The following is a 21082-nucleotide window of genomic DNA, read 5'->3' as shown; positions in this document are numbered from 1 at the left end:
CATTAATGGAGCTCAATTCAACAAGTAATGTTATTATTTTAGAGTCCACATAATGTTTCCTTGTGTAGGATTGAGTATAAAGTTTCTGACCCAAACTCAGACAGGTCCTTATATAGGATCGTAACGCCACCAAGTATGGGTGTATATGTATGTAAGTCCTTATGTAGGCCTTTGATGGGAGTGTACGTGTGTAAGTCCTTCTGTATGCCTTCAACAAGAGTGTACATGTGTAAGACCTTTTTAAGTGTCAAATATTGCATATTCTCCCCTATTTATATCTTGGTTTTAAAAACATGATGCTGCTTAATGGTATATCTTATACATGTTTGTGTTGCAAGGTGAATTTGAGAGCTTGGATTGAAAAAAATGCTAAAAGAATGGATTTAATGCTCAAGAATCACTAAGGCAATGGATGGATCTTAAGAGACCAATAGTGAAGAATTAACATGCCAAAGATCCAAGAAAATCAAGTACAAAAGCTAAAGAAAGGACTTAAAAGATTGCAGAATTTGAAGCAGAAAACAGATAGGTTCGGTCCGACCGAACCCATGTTCAGTCCGATTGAACTGGCACAAAATATTCTAGCAAACAACGATGAAATTCAGAAGCTAATTCGGTTCGACCGATAGACAATTCGGTCTGACCGAACCGCAGTTCAGTCCGACCGAAGGAAGGATTCGGTGCGAACGAAAGTGCACAAAAAGCTACAGCGCTGAAAGGAATTAATTCGGTTCTAGCGAAGATTAATTCGATCCGTGCGAAGACAGCTCATGTAATGTCTCGAAAAACTCCGTACATGGACCTGAGTATCACCTCAGGCAGAAATCACTCAGAACCAAATCCTTTAGAAATTAGACGAGAATTAGACAGTGCTACACTAGAGTACCTGTAAAATTAGCACTAATCACTTTAAATATGATCTGAAAGACCCAAAACGTGCAGAATCATTGTCGCTACTTTACTTTGAAGTCTAGAATCAATCTCTAGCCCCAGTTGCTCTCGGGAGCACCTTGAAACTCCATATCGGACCTGGACTGCGCGTCGAAAGTTCGATGACCGCGAAACTATACGAATATGACCACTTTACTGGGCTTGACAACCATCTCGGAAATCAAGTCCTAATAGTGTCCAGAAATGCACAACTTGAGCCCGGAGCGAAGTGTGTGAAAAACACGAATATCTTTAGAAAACGAACCCAGATTTAAGTGAATTGAGTCGTTCGCTTGCAGGCCAAATCTAAAGATTCAGACCGTTAGAATCTGACCCAATTACACCCTCGGATCAGGAAAAATTTCCAACTCATGTTGGTGCACTTATGGCCCTGATTGAGTACCGGTGACCGTTAAACTGAAACTGGTCCGCCACGGTCGATCTGTAAATCCGATCGGACTGAAAATTCAACTTGACCTAGATCCAATGTCAGGGAGCTTAAGTCCGATCGCATGCTGAAGGGAGGCCACCAGAAGTACTCTGTTGAACTGAAACAGACGCCCTTTGGATATAACCTAAGTATACCTTAGCCCTGGGGCCATTTCCATCAGTCCTGGGCCTATATAAAGGCTTCAAACCCCCACTCTCTCACTCCATACGAATTTGCTAACCTAGGTGAGAGAAGAGAAAAGGAAGAGAAGGAAAGACAGAGAAAGTGTGAGGGAAGTTGGGGTTTTGCTACAGAGATTGTTCCCTGCCGCTCTAAGTATCGAACACCGCTACCGTGTCGCTATACCGACGATTCTGGTTCAGTTCTTAGGTAAGAAATCCTAACCCTATTCTGTTTTAGGTTTTTAAACGGTGTATTAGATGAAATATCTAACCTATTTCATGCTATAGGTTACCGTTGTGCCGTAGACAAAGGTTAGTGTTTAAACTGAGTTCGTTACGAGTCTACCGGCGAAAGGTGCGGACTATAAATGTTTAGGTTATGGTTTTTAAGGCTTTCAATGTCAGTTAATGATTTATGACTGACTTGAATGCTATCACATGCTTAGATACAATGATTCCCGCGCTTTACACATATATATGAACAATGTTGAGTGTAGTGTACTCCAAGTGTTTGTTGAAATGACTGAATGAATATGGGATTATGATTTATGCCTGCCGTGTTTATGGAATGCAAATACATGATTGTTGTGTATGTGACAACTCCTTGTTGAAAGGATCTGTCCAAGTATATATTATAATCAACATATGTTATGTATGTTGATATGCGTAGTCTAAGTGTTTGTAAAAATGTCGGTATGAGTAAGTATTTGGTGCATTGTACTTTATACGGGTGTCGAGATAAGATTCTCAACTACCTTAACTGTGTGTATAAATCTCTCCATGCAACTTACACTATATTGTCTGTTTTACTTATGGAATGCGTATGTGGGAATCCATGTTTATGCTGTATTTCATAAAATGCTAAATGGTTGTAGGATCTGAATTATTTGTTCAATACTGCATTTACTACTTCATGTGATTATTTGTTGGAATCGAGTATGGTTGGGACTATGACATAGTCCAGGCAATCGGTAACACGTCCTGGTTTGGCGGCCGGGGTTGTTTTGCTACACCAGACACATTTGAGGAATTCGAGTCGTACGCTGCTAGTCGACAGTGGTTAGGCCACGTGGAGTGCATACGCGCTCCATGTCGATCGGCTTGACGTATACTCATACCAGTCAAGCTTGTCAAGTAACCCGATTGGCCCGATATATATTAACCATGTATGGACGCTATTGCTTGAATCTAAGGTACCAAACTCACCAGTGAAAAATCCGTTTAACTTTGGTACCTCGATCCATTAAGACTCATGAGCCGGACATGGTGGTATGGGACACCGTGGTCGAGTTATCGGCCTACGCTAGGGCGACGAGCCTCCCCGTAGTGACCAGTGAGCAACACCGCCTCGTAAGCCGAATACAGTGATATGGGACACTGTATTCGAGCTGTCGGCCTACACTAATTAGGTGACGAGCCATTTGTAGTGACCTCGAGCATACTCTGAGACTGCGTTGAGGCGACGAGTCTTTTCGTAGCAACTAGAGTATAAACTAGGCCTACACTGATCAGGTGAGGAGCCCTTTGTAGTGACCTACAACCGCAACATCGTATAAGATTTACTAAGACTGATGATCCTAGAATGGATCATTGTTTGGAATTGATATAAGGGAGGTATCTTAACTTTCCAACCTTGCTGTATGAATAAACCTAAATAAGAACTTGGTTAACACGATCATAACATTGCATTGCACGGTACTTTGGCGAGGAAGTAGCATGTGTCTGGAGTGGTGCATGCCGCGACCGTGAGATGAAGTTCGCAGAGGGAGTGCAGGCGAGGGCATGCATCATATCATACCATCTTTGCATTAACAAGAGTATTTAGGGCTTGATTGTTGTACTGCTTTATCATTTCTGCTTGATTGAATTGATAACATGTTAACCTTTGCCTTATAGCTCCACTGAGTTGATCACTCACTCCCACGTTCTGGGATGATGTTTTAAACACCAACCAGACTCTGTCTTAGTTGCAGATGGCGACGAGACGTTTGCGATGGAGCCTGACTTCTACGATGACGAAGAGTTCTCTTTTATACAGTTATCAGGTGGGTTTACTTAGACCGTCCTGATCGATGAGGGCTACAGGGCTTATCATTTGTAGTTGGGCTATCTTTAATATTTTTGTATTTTGAATTAATACATGTAATTATTTGACCTGGTAATGTATTCATACTCTGGAGACTGGCAATGGTCTATACGTTCCATATATGCTTATATACATCTCTCAGTCTTCCGCTTGCGTTATTTAACTGCCTCTGGAGTATGATATACTGATTTGGTATAATCCCACTCATGTTTAATGCACTAATACAGACAACATTCAATCATTATCATATGTGTTGCATAAGTGATGTTTTGGGACTCGGGAGTTGGGCTCCTTCTCGACCCCCGATTTTCAGAGAGTTACAAGTTGGTATTAGAGTATGATTTGGATTAAACTGGACTTGGGTTATGGTCACATGACGCACACTGATGTACTTTAACTTAGGAGGGTGTGACAAAATGTGGGAACAGGCATAGGATTCCCTGTTTTGCCAATCGGCGAAATTTACCTAAATCGACCGTTGAGATTGGGCCCGTACACACCCGTGATCACTTGAGGCGATCCCGGATCACTTCTAGACTGTCAATCGACAGGTTTAGATGAAGATTTAACCCATTCCAACCTCAAATGACCTAGAAAATGTGAATGTACAAGAGATAGGACCTGAAATGACTCCAACGGACTCTGGGGCCAAAATCGTACAAATCGGGGGGGACCTAGAGTGGACCCCGCATGTTTCTGGCACCCGGGGGGGGGGGGGGGGAGGCATCGCCCAAGGGGCAAGCCATCGCCGGATCAGCGAGGCCTCGCCGGTCGGGCGCATTGGGCCTGTCGGGTCGGGTGGGTTGATACAGGTGGGACGCTGTGGGGCCCACAGAATCACTTGGGACCCCTCCTTATTTGTTCCATTTGCTCCCCCACTTCATTTTCCACCCCTCCAAGCTTCCCTTTCTCTTCAAAAACCCTTTCTCCTCTCTCAAATCTTTCCTCCATCCTCATATTTTTTCTTTTTCCTTCATTTCATACACCCCTCCACCATTTTCATCAACACCCACCTCCTATCTCTCTCATTTTCTTCGATTTGAGTGCACAAACTTTCCATTTGTGACTCATATATCTTCAAGTCCTACAACCCATCCTATTTCCTCATATTATTCCACTTCCATGGCTCTTTTCAAGCTTGTGGCGGCCATCTTCTCCATTTCCATGCTTCTTTCTCTCATGGAAAAGAAGAAGACTCCTACGGAGGAGGCCGGGCCTAGTCGCCCTACTCATTCAAGGAGACCGAGAAGCGCCACCGCTAGTGCAAGCCTCAATCGAGAGTTAAGGACAAAGCGGGACCTCGATTCCCAGGCTCCCCTCGAGAGAGCTCTACTAGCGGATCTATCTCATGGAAGATTCCAGGGCCGTAGGGTTCTTTTTGAAGCACACGTGGACGAGAAGCTCTTTGGGGAATATTTGTTGATGGACCGCCTGGTCTAGGCCGGGTGGGGTCCCATATTTGAGGGCAAGTCTCGTGCGAATGTGAACACCGTCCGAGCCTTCTACGCGCACATTCGGGAGCCAACGCTGGAGCCTTTGCAGTTCAAATTCCCTGTGGGGAGGCGGGATCTCACAGTCAATGCTGCCTTAATAGCCCGAGTTATGGGAATGCAGCTTGGTGAGGTCCATGCAAGTGAGAAGAATCTTCAGAGTGCAAGTGAAAAAGATCACCGCACGCGATTCCTTTGTGGCCAACTGGCCCACTGGAATCCAAACAATAGCCTCCTAGCAATCAATATGATTGACGACTTTTGCCTGCTCCATCACATCTTCACGTACAATGTGTATCCCAGATGAAGTAATCGCAGCGAGTGCACACGCCTAATGGTAGACTTTCTGTACCAAGCTGGGCAGGGAGAGAAGCTGTGCGTGCCTACGTATGTGCTGCTACAGATAATCCAGACTGCGTGCTCTTCTAGGATGTCCATTTCACTCCCATTCGGCCGACTTATATGCAAGCTTCCACACGAGTTCGCTTATAGACTTGGCGCAGAAGTTCCTATGCCGATCCATTTCATCAACGACACCACTCTTAACAATATGGAGATTGGGCCACGACAACATCAAGCCCAACTCGACGAGAGTGAGGATGAAACAAAAAGTGAAGAGGAAGAGAGTGATGAAGAAGGTAGAAATGAAATAGAAGAAGAGCAGACAGGAAGAAGAGGAGGCCCAAGACATTGATGAGGGCTCTCTTCCTGCTACGCAGGGCCGCGATGGTGATCGGGCTGCTATACAAGCCCACTTGGCTCAACTTGAAGAGGGCCAAGTTGCCCTGAAACAGGATATCACACAGACCCGAGCCAAGGTTAAAGAGACCCAGGCCTTCATGAACCGGTTCATGGAGGTGGATATTTATGCTCCTTTGATACTTGCCAATGAGCCGAGGAGGATGCAGTGATTTTTCGAGGGTCTGCGACTGGAGATTCGCTCAAAGATGTGTTGTGCTAGCATACCCACTTATGCTGAGCTAGTACACATGTCTTTGCGAGCGGAGCAGGATGGGGATAGGTTATCCCGCACTCGCGTGCCTATGGTTCCTAGGCCGCGACCAGACATGCCGAGCAGGCCATTCCTCGGCAAGAGGTCTCGTACAGATTCACCTCCTGGGCTTGCGACTCCGCCGGTTCAGCTGTGACTGACAGATTTGTGGTGTAGCTATTACAAGAGGCCGGGCCACACAGAGGTGCATTGTTTCACCAGGATGAGGGATAACGGGTTCTCACCGCCTCAGAGGATCAACCGCTTGATGCCTCAGGCTATTTTCGCTCCACCTCTACGGACAGCACCTGCACACCCCTCATTTCGACCGTTGACACCTCGCTTTAGGCCGCCTCAACGGCCTATGGTGCCACAGCCGAATCGTTCACAGCAGGCTCGGGTGCACTCACTTACAGCTGATGCATCCGAGGCATCAAACGTAGCACCTGTGGTTTTGGAAGTCACAACTCAGATTCAAGGTACGCCTGTCTTTTTATTGGTAGACACCGGGTCCACTGTTTCGATCATATCATGCGTCACAGTCAAGCGGCTGGGATTGGTTACTACTCCTACAAGGGGAGTGAGGATCCTCACCGCTACAGGGACCTCGTCGAATGTTACTAAGATGTGTGAGGGATGTTCATTAGACTTAGGTAGCAGGACAGTGCATGTCGACTTGATTGTCGCCCCGCTATGGCAATACGACATTATCCTCGGTATGGATTGGCTCACCGAGATGAGGGCAAAGACAGATTGTGAGACCAGGGTCATGACAGCCTCCGGACCTGAGGGCACGATCTTTACTTTCCCAGTTCAGGTTAGTTGGCCTTGTCGAGTTGATTCCTACACTGCCTTGTTAGAGCATGAGTTGGGCCCGATGTTGGGGAACACACTAGTGGCACAGGAGTTCATGGACGTGTTCAGGGTGATACCTGGACTACCTCCTCGGTGCGAGATTGACTTTACTATCGACTTGGCGCCCGGTGCGACACCCATTTTGCTACCGACATATCGCATGCCTCCATGCGAGATGGAGGAACTGAGGAGGCAGATTGATGACTTGTTGGAGGCAAGTTTCATACGACTGAGTGTGTCCCCTTGGGGAGCGCCCATATTGTTCATGAAGAAGAAAGACGGTTCACTGCGATTATGTATTGATTATCACAGGTTGAACCAGGTGACGATGAAGAACAAGTATCATTTGCTTAGGATAGATGATCTGTTTGATCAGTTGAAGGGGGCACGATACTTCTTGAAGATCGATTTGCAGTCAGGGTATCATCAGTTGCCCGTCAGGGATGAGGACGTGTAGAAGACAGCCTTTAGGACTAGTTTTGGACACTATGAGTTTCTTGTTATGTCGTTCGACCTCACGAACGCACCGGCCGTGTTTATAGACTTGATGAACAGGGTGTTTCGGCTGTTTCTATTCCGATTCGTCATCATATTTATAGATGACATCCTGATATACTCCAAGAGTCGGAAAGAGCATGATAAACACCTGCGAGCAGTCTTGGCTACTCTAAAGAAGAACCAGTTATTCGTACAGTACAAGAAGTGTGACTTCTGGAAAGAGGAAGTCAAGTTCCTGGGACATGTGGTGTCCAAGGAAGGGATAACAGTTGACCTCGTTAAGGTAGCCGCGGTTCAGGACTGGGAGCAGCCTGGTTCGGTTACTGAGGTGAGGAGCTTTCTTGGTCTGGCAGGGTACTACCGTCGATTTATTAGGGACTTCTCCAAGATTGCCAGACCGCTATCTCAATTGACACGGAAGAATCCGAAGTTCGCCTGAAATGAGAAGGCGAAAGCAACTTTTCAGGAGCTAAAGGACAGGCTAACGTCCGCCCCTGTACTAGTATTGCCAAAGCAAGGGGTTAAGTATACTATATACACCGACGTGTCTCGCGTTGGTCTGGGTTGTGTCCTTATGCAGAAGGATAGGGTGATTGCTTACGCCTCGAGACAGTTGAGGAAACACGAGGAGAACTACTCTACACACGACCTAGAGTTGGCAACCGTCATCTTTGCGCTGAAGCTCTGGAGACATTACCTCTACGGAGAGGAGTTCGAGCTCTTTTGCAACCATAAGAGCCTCAGATATATATTCACTCAACGGGACTTGAATATGAGGCAGCGGCGACGAATGGAAACCTTAAAGGACTTCAAGTTCGAGGTTTCCTACCATCCGGGCAAGGCTAACCTTGTTGCTGACACGTTGAGCCGCAAGAAGACCATAGATTTTGTAGCTCCGCTGATGGTGGAAAAATGGGGTATGGTAGAGTTCGTGCGAGACTTCGAGCAGAAGTTCACTATGGAGAAACCGTTTGAGAGCATCGCACACGTTTGTATGCGGCCACTTATTGATGATAGGATCATTAAGGCCCAGAGGAACGATGGACGATTGTCTGAACTTCGAGAACAGGCTAGCGACGATGAGGACGCCGAGTGGAGAGTTGGTACGGATGGGGGCTTACGTTACTGTGGCCGCCTATGCGTCCCAAATCTTCATGATTTAAGACAGGAGGTTCTCGAGGCTGCACATAGTTCAAAATTGGCGATGCATCCTGGAAGCACAAAAATGTATCGAGATATGAAGAGACCATACTGGTGGGATAATATGAAGGCCTACATAGCAGATTATGTGTCCCGTTGTCTCACGTGCCAGCAGGTCAAGGCTAAACACCACCGACCTCCTGGACTACTTCAGCCTATGCCCATAGCTAAATGGAAGTGGAATTTCATCTCTATGAATTTTATCTTAGGGCTACCAAAGATGAGGAAAGGACATGACTCTATTTGGGTGATCGTGGATCGGTTGACGAAATCGGCCCATTCCTCCCAATTAAAGTCTTAAACTCTGCAAACGAGTTAGCCAGGTTGTACATCAATGAGATTGTGCGTCTGCATAGAGTTCCCCTGGAGATTGTGTCGGACTGAGACACACGATTCACATCTATCTTCTGGACTTGTATCCAGGAAGCGATGGTTGTGAAACTGAAGTTCAATACTGCGTTCCACCCACAGACTGACAGGCAGACGGAACGGGTGAATCAGGTGTTGGAAGATATGCTGCGAGCTTGTGTACTTGATTTCAAGGACAGTTGGGATGACTGTCTCCCGTATGCAGAGTTTGCTTATAACAACAGTTTTCAGGTGAGTATTGGCATGACTCCCTATGAGGCCTTGTATGGGTGCCCCTGTCAAGTACCGCATTGCTGGGCAGAGGTTGGTGAGAAGAGTCTGATTGGCCCAGAGTTAGTACAGGTGACCTTAGAGAAGATCGATACCATCAGACGTCGACTTCAAGAAGCACAGAGAAGACAAGAGCTACGCCGATATGAGGTGGTGACTGCTTGATTTTGAGGTTGGAGACCATGTGTTCCTCAGAGTTTTTCCTATGAAGGGAGTCATTCGGTTTGGCATGAAGGGGAAGCTTACGCCGAGATTCATTGGCCTATTTCAGATACTTGATCGAGTGGGTGTGGTGGCATACCGTCTTACTCTGCCCACACTACTTGCTAGCATGCATAACGTATTTCATGTATCTATGTTGAAGAAATACGTTCCCGATCCTTCCCACATTATTAGATGGGAGCAGGTACAGTTGAGTGAGGACGCTACATATGTACTGCGACCAACGCGGATCTTAGACAGGAAGGAGCAGGTATTGTGTAGCAATGTTATCCCACTTGTGAAAGTACTGTGGACGCATCATACTGAGGAAGAGGCTACTTAGGAAACTGAAGCTGAGGTATGTAAGAACTACCCTCAGATTCTCGAGGAGTACAAGAAGGTACTAATTTCGAGGATAAAATTTTTCTTTAAGGGGGGATATTGTAACGTCTCGAAAAAATTTGTACAAGGACCCGAGCATCACCTCAGGCAGAAATCACTAAGGACCAAATCCTTTAGAAATTAGAGGAGAATTAGCTAGTGTTACACTAGAATACCTGTAAAATTAGCACTAATCACTTTAAATATGATCTGCAAGACCTAAAATGTGCAGAATCATTGTCGCTACTTTACCCTGAAGCCTAGAATCAATCTCTAGCCCCGGTTGCTCTCGAGAGCACCTTGAAACTCTGTATCGAACCTGGACCACGCGTTGAAAGTCCGATGACAATGAAACTATATGAATATGACAACTTTACTGGGCTTGACAACCATCTCGAAAATCAAGTCCTAACAGTGTCCAGAAACGCACGACTTGAGCCCGGAGCAAAGTATGTGAGAAACGCGAATATCTTTAGAAAATGAACCTAGATTTAAGTGAATTGAGTCGTTCGCTTGCAGGCCAAATCTAAAGATTCAGATTGTCAGAATCTGACCCAATTAAACCCTTGAATCAGGAAAAATTTTTAACTCATGTTAGTGCACTTGTGGCCCTGATTGAGTACCGGTGACCGTTTAACTAAAACTAATCCGCCACGGTCGATCTGTAAATCCGATCTGACTGAAAATTCAGCTTGACCTAGATCCAATATCAAGGAGCTTAAGTCCGACCACATGCTGAGGGGAGGTCACCAGAAGTGCTCCATTGAACTGAAACAGACGCCCTTTGAATATAACCTAAGTATACCTTGGCCTTGGGGCCATTTCCATCAGTCCTGGGCTTATATAAAGGCTTAAAACCCCCCCTCTCTCACTCCATACGAATTTGCTAACCTAGGTGAGAGAAGAGAAAAGGAAGAGAAAGAAAGAGAGAGAGAGTGTGAGGGAAGTTGGAGTTTTGCTACAAAGATCGTTTCCTGCCGCTCTAAGTATCGAAACACCGCTACCGTGTCGCTATACTGGCGATTCTGGTTAAGTTCTTAGGTAAGAAATCCCAACCCTAATCTGTTTTAGGTTTTCAATTGGTGTATTAGATGAAATATCTAACCTATTTCATGCTATAGGTTGTCGTTGTGCCGTAGATAAAGGTTAATGTTTAAACTGAGTTCGGTACGAGTCTACTGGTGAAAGGTGTGGACTGAAAATGTTTAGGTTATGGTTTTCAAGGCTTTCAATGTCAGTTAATGATTTATGACTGACTTGAATGCTATCACATGCTTAGATACGATGTTTCCGGCGTTTTACACGTATATATGAACTATGTTGAGTGTAATGTACTCCAAGTGTTTGTTGAAATAATTGAATGAATATGGGATTATGATTTGTGCCTGCCGTGTCTATGGAATGCAAATACATGATTGTTGTGTATGTGACAACTCCTTGTTGGAAGGATCTGTCCAAGTATATGTTATAATTAACATATGTTATGTATGTTAATATGCGTAGTCTAAGTGTTTGTAAAAATGTCGATATGAGTAAGTATTTGGTGCATTGTACTTTATACGGGTGTCGAGATAAGATTCTCAACTACCTTAACTTTGTGTATAAATCTCTCCATGTAACCTGCACTATATTGTCTATTTTACTTATGGAATACATATGTGGGAATCCATGTTTATGCTGTATTTCATAAAATGCTAAATGGTTGTAGGATCTGAATTATTTGTTCAATACTGCATTTACTATTTCATGTGATTACTTGTTGGAATCGAGTGTGGTTGGAACTATGAAATAGTCCAGGCAATTGGTAACATGTCCTGGTTTGGCGGCCGAGGTTGTTTCGCCACACCAGACACGTTTGAGGAATCCGAGTCGTACACTGCTAGTTGACAGTGGTTAGCCTACGCGGTGTGCATACGCGCTTCATGTTGATCGGCTCGACATATGCTCGTACGAGTCGAGCTTGTCAAGTAACCCGATTGGCCCGATGTATGTTCACCATGTATGGACGCTATTGCTTGAATCTAAGGTACCAAACTCACCAGTGGAAAACCCGTTTAATTTTGGTACCTCGATCCGCTAAGAATCATGAGCCGAACATGGTAGTATGGGACACCGTGGTCGAGCTGTCGGCCTACGCTGGGGCGATGAGCCTCCCCGTAGTGACCAGTGAGCAACATCGCCTCGTGAGCCGAATACGGTGGTATGAGACACTGTATTCAAGCTGTCGGCCCACACTAATCAGGTGACGAGCCATTTGTAGTGACCTCGAGCATACTCTGAGACTGCGTTGAGGTGAGGAGTCTTTCCGTAGCAACTAAAGTATAAACTAGGCCTACACTGATCAGGTGATGAGCCCTTTGTACTGACTTAGAACCGCAACATCGTATGAGATTTACTAGGACTGACGACCCTAGAATGGATCATTGTTTGAGAATTGATATAAGGGAGGTACCTTAGCTTCCCAACCCTGCTGTATGAATAAACCTAAGTAAGAACTTAGTTAATACGATCATAACATTACATTGCACGGTGCTTTAGTAAGGAAGTAGCATATGTCTGGAGTGGTGCATGCCGTGACTATGAGATGAAGTTCGCAGAGGGAGTGCAAGTGAGGGCATGCATTATATCATACCATCTTTGCATTAACAAGAGTATTTAGGGCTTGATGTTGTACTGCTTTATCATTTCTGCTTGATTGAATTGATAACATGTTAACCGTTGCCTTATAGCTCCACTGAGTTGATCACTCACTCCCACATTTTGGGATGGTGTTTTAAACACCAACCAGACTCTGTCTTAGTTGTAGATGGCGACACGACGTATAAGGCGGAGCCTGACTTCTACAGCGACGAGGAGTTCTCTTTTATGCAGTTATTAGGTGGGTTTACTTAGACCGTCCTGATCGACGGGGGCTACAGGGCTTATCATTTGTAGTTGGATTATCTTTGATATTTTTGTATTTTGAATTAATACATGTAATTATTTGACCTGGTAATGTATTCATACTCTGGAGACCGGTAATGGTCTATACGTTCCATATATGCTAATATGCATCTCTCAGTCTTTTGCTTGCGTTATTTAACTGCCTCTGCAGTATGATATACTGATTTGGTATAATCCCACTCATGTTTAATGCACCAATATGGACAACATTCAATCATTATCATATATGTTGCATAAGTGATGTTTTGGGACTCGGGAGTTGGGCTCCTGCTCGACCCCCGATTTTCAGGGCGTTACAGCTCAGTCCAACAGAAATCGGGCAACTACTAAAATAAAATCCTTTTCAAATTCAGACTCAACTTCAGATTCGACTTCGGTCCAACTAAAGTATAACACGGAAAAGTTGCGGATTGCGTAATTCAAGTCGGTTTACGGAAATTCCAAGTCGGTGAGTAAGGTGGAGCTTCATAAGTATAAATAAGAGTTCTAGGATGTTCTTAAGCATCTTCTAAGGTTTAAGGAGTGGAGCAAAAGGGTGAAGAGCCATCGCCAAGAGTTTTCTTTTTTCTTCTTCCTTAGTTGTTTTATGTTTTCTTTAAGAGTTCTTTAGTTCAATCATGTCTATGGTTGGCTAAACCTCTTAGCTAGGGCTAAGAAGTGAAGCTTGTAGCATAATTGGGATATTTACTTTGCTTTAATTCATGTTTATATTGAACTTTATTGATTTTTAGTTGATTTTAAGGAATATTTTCTATTTTCAATGGTTTGTTATGACTCAATGTAATGACCCGAAAAATTTCGTGTAAGGACCCGAGTACTACCTCAAATTCTTTAGAAGTTAAATGTGGATTAGCTAGCGCTAAACTCGATTGCCTATGAAATTAGCACCAATCACTTTAAATTTGATCTGCAGGACCCAAAACCTGTAGAATTGTTAGCGCTATATTATCTTGAAATCTAGGATTTAACGCTAAATTCAGTTGCTCTTGGGAGTACTTGGAAACTTGGAATCGGACCTAGACCGCGCGTCGAAAGTCTGATAGCGATAATCTTAGACCATTATGATCACCTTGTTGGGCTTGATAATCACCTCTAAAATCAAGTCCAGATGATGTCCTGAGACGATTTGCTTGAGTTCGGAGTGAGGAGTGTGAGAAAGGTGAAATTATTTAGAAATTAAATATGAATTTATGAAATCTGAGTCGTGTCGCTTGCGCGCCAATTTTAAGCATTCTGACCATTGGATTTTGACCTAAATTTACCCTCGGATCAGGGAAGATGGCCCACACATGTCAAGGTGCTTATGGCCCTGATCGAGTTTCGGTGATCATTGAATTGAAATTGGTCCGCCATGGACGATCTGGAAACCTGATCGGACTGAAAATATAACTCGCTTAAGATCTAATATGAGTGAACTTAAGTCCGACCGCACTCAGAAAAAGGATCTCCAGAAACGCTCTTTTGGATCGAAATAGACCCGATTTGGTTATAACCTAAGTATACCTTGGACCTGGGGCTATTTTCATCAAGTTTGGCCTATATAAAGACCTTAAAACCCTCATTCTCAACTCCATACGAATTTCCTAAACCCTAGCTAAGAGAGAGAGAGAGAGGAAAAGAGAGAGAAAGTGAGAGAGAAGTTGGTGAATCATCTTATTATTCTTTCCAATTAATCAGCGTACTTAATCCTTTGTATCTGAATCGTTATTCCAACGATTCTAATCACATTCTTGGGTAAGTTAATCAAACCCTAACCTATTTTGGAGCTTAGATTATTCTAAGTGTTGTTGTAGCTAACTTAATTTGTGCCTTAGGTTGTCTAGTTGCCGTTGACGAAGGTTTATCGTCTAAATCTGATCTGTTGCGCACTTTCTGGTGTAAGGTGCGGACTATATTCGTATAGGTTATGGTTTTCAAGACTTTCAATGTCGGTTAATGGTTTATTATTATTGTGGGTGCAATTTCACATGCCAAATGCGATGTTTATATTGCGTTTCTGATATATATGAACTATATTGAGATTTGTGTATTCCATGTATATGTAGAAAGTATCGTATACATATGTAATATGAGTATGTGTTTACCATGATTAATTGTCACATGTTTATGCTAGTTGTATATGTAACAACTCCTTGGCAAAAGGAATTGTCCTAAGGTGAGCTATTACCAACATACGTCATGTATGTTGAAATATGTAGCCTAAGTGTTTGTAGAAATGTCTGACTGAATAAGTATGTAACATATTGTCTTTTATGAGCGTTGAGAAGAGATTCTCAACTATTTTAATGATGTGTATGATTTCATCCATGCAATCTATATTCTTTGTCTGTTTAACTTAGACGTTACTTACGTGTGAATTCATGTTAAGATGATATTCAACAAATGCTCACATGCTTGTATGATTAGAATTGTTGATCCATTACTGTTCTAAATTGCTGATATGAATATCTGTTATACTTGAATGTGCTTGGGACTATGAAATAGTCTAGGGAATCGGTAACAATCCTTAAGTTCATGGCCGAGGTTGTTTTCGCCACGTAGGACGTGTTTGACGAACCCGAGTTGTAGTAGGGTTGTCGGCAGTGGTTTGGCCACATGGGGTGTTTGCTCACTCTATATCGTTCAACTCAACCTGCGCTTGTGCTAGTCGAGCTCGTCAAGTAACCCGATTGTCTCGGTGGATGTACACCATGTATGGACACTAATGTTTGAATCTAGGGTACCAAACTTACCAATGCAATCCCGTTAACCATTGTACCTTGATCCGCTAAGATTCATGAGCCGGGCATGGTAGTATGGGATACCGTGGTTGAGCTGTCAGCCTACGTTGGGGTGACGAGCCTCCCCGTAGTGACTAGTAAGCAATTCAGACTCGTGAGCCGATTATGGTGGTATGGGACACTATATTCGCGCTGTCGGCCTACATTGATTGGTGACGAGCCCTTTGTAGTGACCTCGAGCATACCTTGATACTGCATTGAGGCGATGAGCCTTAGGGTAGTAACTAAGGTATGATAGGCATGCATTGATTGGTGACGAGCCCTTTGCAGCGACCTAGAACCATATGATCGTATGAGATTGTTTAGGACTGACGACCCTAGAATGGATCACCATTTGAGAATTAATATGAGGAAGGTACCTTAGCTTCCCAATCCTACTATATGAAAATGACTAATAACAACTTGGTAATCATGTTTATGCACCGCATTGCATGTGCTTTGGCATCGTGGGCACTACGGGAGGTTGTCATGCGTACCGTAAGATGAAGACGCTGAGGGAGTGCAGGCGAGAGCATCCATCATTTCTGCATATATTCTTGCATTAACAAGAGTAATTAGGACGTGTTTAATTGTGTTGCCTTATCATTACTGCTTGATTGAATTGATCATATGTTAACTTTTACTGTATAGTTCCACTGAGTTGATCACTCATTCCCACATTCTGGGACGGTGTTTCAACACCAACCAGACTCTGTCTTAGATGCAGATGATGATGCGACCCCCGAGGCAGAGCAGGAGTATGAGGATGACGAGGACGCGTTTTCTTTTATGCAGTTCTCAGGCGGGTTCATGTGAGTCGTGTCCTGAGCTACGGGGATTCTGGGTTTATTTTGTACTGGATGCTTTCATTTTGATACTTATATTTTGAAACAAGCACTTGTAATTATGACCTGGCAGAGCATACATATCACAGGGACTTACACATGTACACATATATTTCTTTAGTCTTCCGCTTGCAGATTTCACCTATCCCTGGATTATGTTTGCAGTTTGGCTTAATCTACTCCATGTTTTATGCACTCAAACAGACAACATACATCCATCATTGCATATGTTGCATAAGTGATGTTCTGAAACTCGGAAGCTGAGTTATGCTCAACCCCCGAATTTCAGGGCGTTACACTCAAATTACAGTAGAGCCTACGATAGCTTTGAATATCTTCTTTTTCTATTTGAGATTGTGGGATTGGTAAATCTCGTTGTTTACCATTGTCTCCTGGGTATGGCTGGGTGATGAAATCCTTTCCAATCTTCACAATTCTCCTCCATTGAGGCTGGATCAATGAGAAGTTTAGAGAATTGATCATCTCTTCTTCCAACTAGATAAGATAGGACTTTGATTCCAATTGTGTTTCCTGAATCAAGTAAGGTAGCATCTCAATTGATATAAGTGGATCCTTGGCACCTTAGTTCCCACCTTTACATTCACAAGTGTCAATTACATTATTCACAATTACTCTTTCAACTATTCCAGAATTCAAATTTAGATCTTCTTCTTCTTCTAATTCTAATTACTTTCAGAAACATACGAGTTTAGTCCTTGTGGATTTGACCTCGGTCTTAGCGAGATTATTACTACATCGCGATCCTACACTTGGGGTTGTGAACAAGTTTTTGGAGCCGCTGTCGGGGACTACGGTTATGCTCTTTTGAAATTAATTGGTTTTAGAATTAAGTTAAGATTATGATTAACTTTTTATTTTTTAGGATTTTTCTATATTTTCTTTTTAGGAACTAACATTGTTTTCTGATCTTATAGGATCTTCAATTATAGTCCTTCGCTTTTAGTAACTTCTTCCTTCTACTCACTTTTCATATTGCTGTAGGATTTTCTTTTATTTTTATTTTAGGAATAGAATTAGAGTTAAGGTTTCACCATGAACACGCAAGAGTGGCTAGAGTGGGCACGTAAGTATGGTAATCTATTTCTAGAAAACGAGAGGTTCCGTGAAGAAGTGTTAGACAATTGTGCTAGAAAACAACCTTTGTCTCAAAAATTTTCTAAAATCTTTATCGAAAACCAACTAGGATGGTCCACCAATGAAGAAGTCTATGCGTGATCATATGCGGGAGAATAATTACACTCTATAGATTAAGAAAACAGTACGTGATTATTGGAGTGAGAACGATTATCACCCATCAGACAATAAGAAAACATTTCGTGATTATATTATGAGTGATAACGCATACCAACAACCACCAAACTCTCCCACATATGACCCGTATGACTGTGATCAGTGGAAATATCAAAATTGGAGAGATGAACCAACAATCGATTATAGTGACTATTCTCTTGGATTCCCTATCTTTGAGATCCAAACAGAAACAATCCAAGAGAATTTACTTTAGAATTTCACACAAAATCTAGAGCTCATCCAGCAAAGCACACTCCAAGCATTACAAGAACTTACAAAAGATATACAAAAGATAGGTTCACGTGTTGCGAGTGTGGAACATACTGGAATTGAGAATGAGGAGTTAGATTCTATTAATGAGCACACAGTTCAATTTCCCGATGAGTAAATCTCGATTACTATCCAAAGGAATGATTGAGAGACATTGGTATTTTTCAAAATCAATCTCGATGACACACTCCAACCACATAACACACTTAACCTCAATAAGGAGGAAGAGGCTACTTTATTCGAGCCTTAACCTAATCTATAAACATAGTGTGGGGAAAGTGATCTCAACTCACTTGTGAACCGTACTAAATTAGAAAATGATGAGGAGTGGGATGACAATCATGAGTTTATAGTCCAAAATTCCCTGGAATCGATCTCAATTATGGCCTAGGTAAATGCTTAAGAGGTACAGAGAGTTGTCGACTATAATGATCTACTTCACTCATCTGACGTGTCTGATTTAAATGTGGAGGATGAGCCCCTTTCAACCAACCTTTTCAACTCTTTTGAGGCTTGCTTAGACCACTCCCCTGATTTAGATTATGATATGATTAGGGAGATGGATGACTTGATATGAATCTGGAATTTGAAACTACCCAGTTAAGGCCACCATCTGAGCAACCTCTACTGATTAGTATCAATAAACAGAGTCTTCATATCAAATCTTCACCTACTAATCCTTAACCTGTCTATGCAAGGCAAGACAAGATATATTAGGTGATGATTTACTCTCATCGAGATGAAGAGCAAGAGAGTATGCCTCCCTCCACTTTCAAAGATGATGAAGGAATCCTTGAGCATATCATCACAAACCTCAATGTGGAAAATAGGCCCCTCTCAACTGAATCTCTCAAATCTTTGGATGAATGCATAGCACACTTTGCAGATCCTAATGATAATATAGTGGACAACTTGCATGTAACACCCCGATTTTCAGAACCCGAGTACACGACTCGGATTCCAAGAACCCAGGAGTTAGCTATTAATAACGATGATCAACCAATAAATCAAAGTGCAATATAACGGGAATGAAAATCATGTCATAGATATGACCTCAAAATAGGAACAATATTCGGGCCCACTTAGCTAGGGGCCACTTACAAAACCTTAAGTTTCCTTAAAACCCAAATGTACTGAAATATATCGTTTTCCTCTTTCAACAAGTATATTCCGTCCCTCTCCTTTGATTAGGTAGGCTTAGAAGTGGTATTGGGTCTAGGGAAAATGTCTCATGATTGTGTGTTTTCAGTAAGCTTGTCAAAATAATCACACACATCATTGACATCTTTGCTCATGAATTCCCTATTGCACATTGTCTCGACCATTTGGCATATCGAAGATGTCAGTCCATTATAGAAGGAACTTGGTATGTGCCATGTTTCAAAACTATGTTGTGGACATGAACTGACAAGATCCTTGAACCGCTCCCAACATTGGAAGAATGTTTATCTTCCTTTGGGTAAAGTTCATGATCGACTTTCTAAGGGTGTTCGTTTTATGATATGAGAAAATTTTCTTTATGAATTCCTTTGTCATGTCATTCCATCTACCAATGGATCATGGACGTAGTGAGTGCAACCACGTCTTAGCTTTTTCTTTTAAGGAGAAAGGAAAGATTTTAAGCCTGACTGTGTCCTCAGATACATTAGGAAAGTATAAAGTGGCTATTATCTCATCAAACTCTTTCATGTGTAAATATGGACTTTCAGATTCAAGTCCATGGAACTTTGAAGGAGTTGAATCACTCCTGACTTGATATCCATGTTTCCTATATTTTCTGGAAAAACCATGCAAGAAGGTGTGCTCACCCCCGCCGGTTGTAAATAATCTCGCAAAGTACGAGGCGAGGGTGCTTGATGTACCTCATTCTCATCCTAAATTTCCTTAATTAGAGGTTGAGGTTGAATTGCAAGTTGATTGGCCGGTTGATTGGCAGTCATCACTTCAATTGACTCTGAGGATCTCAAGCGGTGTCTAATCCTATGACGGATAGATAACCCCTCAACTAATCCTCCTTCACTTAAGAGATGTCTAGTGTTGTCACAAACCCCCTTGGGCATGAAACACTCGCAACCTTCAAGTTCAGAATTTTAACCTAAGAATTGAAAATTGAAAACTAAGACAAATAAGAGATCTAAAAGAAAGAGAGAGTTTAGAACAAAGTTACCAGATAGAAGTTGCTAAGTTAAGATCCTACAAGACAGAGAACAAAGTTAATTCTAGAAACAAAGCAGAAAAAATTCCTAACCTAAAAATAAAACAGAAAGTTAGTCCCAATCTTAGTCTAATTCTAAAACTAATTAAATTCATAAAAATGCAACGTTAGTCCCTGACAACAGCGCCAAAAACTTGTTCACAACCCCAAGTGTAGGGTCACGATGTAGTAATAATCTCGGTGAGATCAAGGTCAAATCCACAGGGACTAAATCTTCTGAATTTAACTAGAACTAAAGCTAGATGAAGAACTAAAGTAGAAATCTGAATTTAAATGAGTAATTTTGAGTGATGAATAAAGTAACAATTAAAAATGGGAACTAGGGTGCCAAGGATCCACTTGTAGCAATTGAGATGCTACCTTGCTTAATTCAAGAGATCCAACTAGAATCGGAGTCCTATCATATCTAGTTGGAAGAAGAGATGGTCAAATCGCTTAACTTCTCATTGATATAGCCTCAATGGAGGAGAATTGTGGTGATTTGGAAGGGATTTCATCACCTAACCATGCCTAAGAGACGATGGCAAACAAAAGGATTTACCAAATCTATAATCTCAAATAGAAAAGAAGATATTTAAAGATATTGCAGATCTGTTGTAATTTGAGTCACAACAAACTATTAAAAACTGAAAATATTCCTTAGAATAAACTAGAATTCAATGAAGTTCAATAAAACATGAATCAAAGCAAAGTAAACATCCCAATCACGCTGCAAGCTTCACCTTTTAGTCATAGCTAAGAGGTTTAGCCAACCATAGACATGATTGAACTAAAGTCTCTCAAATAAAGCATAAAACAAACTAAAGAACGAAGAAGAAAGCTCTTGGACGACAACTCTACCCTTTATGCTCCACTC

General features: G+C 42.5%; 1 non-coding gene across 1 annotated transcript; it reads left to right on the top strand.

Moving 5' to 3' along the window:
* The first annotated feature begins 19394 nt into the window (after nt 1-19394).
* On the top strand, nt 19395-19499 carry LOC131223246 (small nucleolar RNA R71). Its single transcript, XR_009160354.1, has one exon. It is a non-coding gene; the product is annotated as a small nucleolar RNA R71 (small nucleolar RNA).
* Nucleotides 19500-21082: the final 1583 nt, after the last annotated feature.

This window comes from Magnolia sinica, chromosome 1, assembly GCF_029962835.1.
Source record: "Magnolia sinica isolate HGM2019 chromosome 1, MsV1, whole genome shotgun sequence".
NCBI lineage: Eukaryota > Viridiplantae > Streptophyta > Magnoliopsida > Magnoliales > Magnoliaceae > Magnolia > Magnolia sinica.
Note: the sequence above shows the minus strand (reverse complement) of the source record. Positions and strands in the feature narration are given on the sequence as shown.